The sequence below is a fragment of the Branchiostoma belcheri genome, unplaced genomic scaffold (assembly GCF_001625305.1).
Source record: "Branchiostoma belcheri isolate BF01 breed outbred unplaced genomic scaffold, Haploidv18h27 scaffold89, whole genome shotgun sequence".
Lineage (NCBI taxonomy): Eukaryota > Metazoa > Chordata > Leptocardii > Amphioxiformes > Branchiostomatidae > Branchiostoma > Branchiostoma belcheri.
The window spans coordinates 1,424,013-1,426,130 of record NW_017804564.1 but is presented as its reverse complement, the minus strand read 5'-3'; positions in this window follow the sequence as shown (position 1 = coordinate 1,426,130).

The following is a 2,118-nucleotide window of genomic DNA, read 5'->3' as shown; positions in this document are numbered from 1 at the left end:
CCAGCCTGATCCACATCTTCATACTTGCTTGTGGGCAACGGTAGTGGAGAATTTTTACCAGACATATCTTCGTTATACTCGATGTTTTGACCTGAACTCAGTTCAAAATTATCTTCATGTTTCCTGTTCTCTTCTTTTTTCTCTTTGTCTCCCTCTTCAAAAGGACGAGACGTTTTTCTCGGTAAAGGTGGCGGGACGTTTCTATCATCCAAATCTTCATCAGTGTTTATGACAACCTTGCATGACACTCCTCCATATCTATTATTACCCGTTTTCCTTTGAAAAGCAGAAAGTGCTGTTGAAAAAAAGCACTACATTTGAGGATTGTTAGTATATTCAATTTTACCCCAGGGTCACTGAGGCTGAATATTGCACTGACAGATCTGCGTAAAAACCTTGCATACTCTTTTTATTATCAAGTGAGCAGTGCTAAGCAAAAAATGCCTATTCATTGTTAACTGTCCTATGTATGGCGAAATATCTCAATATAAGATAGGCACGTTATTCACAAATTACTAAAAAAACATTACAATAGTAATAAAAAATGAACACTGTAAATACCTGTCAGCTAGCTTGCCAGCATGTTGACAGCATGTAGGAGGCAAAAGTAGCATGTTATATTCCGTCACATGTTTGTACACACATTTTCTTAATTAGTCTCATACGGCTTCGTCTTAAGTAGCTATTTACACCACCTTATTTGGAGTGCCCGCTCTGAGACATCATGTCTACTAGTTACAATGAATAAATATTGGCGGAGACACTTTGCATTTTCAAGGCTTTTCGATTTTGTGAGACATCATATCATACTACATTTTGTATTTACAATGAATAAATATTGGCGAACACACTTTGCATTTTCAAGGCTTTTCGATTGTGTGGGCAAAGTAATGTCTTAAGTAGCTATTACACAACCTTATTTGGAGACCCTATACTGCGACCTCATATGATACTAGGGAGAATGAATAAGTATTGGCGTAGTCATTTTGCATTTTCAAGGCCTTTCGATTGTGTGAGTAAAGTTTTCATAACTACCTTAAGTCACTTGGAAAACTTTAAATAGAAGAACAATGAGCAACAGTGGTGGAACAACTTTAGAATGTAAATTGTGTAAAACACAAGTTGCACAGAACCAACCAGGTTAATTGGTAAGGCCCAACAGAGCATGCACATGTAAACGAGTTCAAGCAACCACTATAATACGTGAAATTTCTTATGCTTGGAATTTACATGATCAGTAGAAGTTGTTTTTATATATTGACATACAGAACTGATAACAGTTTTCTACATGTACATCTAGGTTGTCGTCTAACTCCTATATGTTCTATAGTAACAAGTTCACAAACATTTTGAATGATCAGCAACTTGCTACATGAATATCTTATTGCTACAAGAATAGTAAAAGTATGCGAACTCTTAACATAGAATTTACACTTTCATTTGACCTTTCTGTGCACTGTTACATCGTTGTGCAGTTCTTATAAGCTACTTATTACAGTCCTTCTATCATTCAAGTTAAGTCTATAAAAGTTTTAAAAAGTTACGAAACACTTTAAGATACATCAGACTGAAAGCGAGCTACTTAAGTGTTTCTGCTGGGGTTCAAGAAATCTAGTATAATGTACATGGTGTATCTTGTATGTCCACTAGAATATCATGTTTTTAGCCTCTTGCAAATGTAAGCATATCTGTTGGGGCAGTTGCTGTCATTCCAGCCTCCACTGTTGCCCGTCCGCTGATTTAGCCAATTTTTGGCAACCTATGGGATTTTTAATATAAAGAAAAGTGTTCATTTGAGTTATAAACAATGCCAAAGGAAATTATTTAAAAAAATACTTTCTATTATAAAAAATTAGACTGGCATTACTAGTGTTGTTCTGTAAGGGAGTACCCACCCTAGGGTCAATGAAAACGCAGTTTTCGGGACCTCTGAATACGGCCAAATGGTTGTTAGGCTCGCCAGGATTCCAGTTGGTATAGGTTTTTGTCGACCCATCGCGCCACTTAAAAACTTCCTCTAAGTCTAAGTCTTTTTAGCCCAATCCAGACAGGAGCTCGAGCTACAGGGAAGCAACATAGTGGAAATTATGGCAACAAATCTAACATATATATATATAT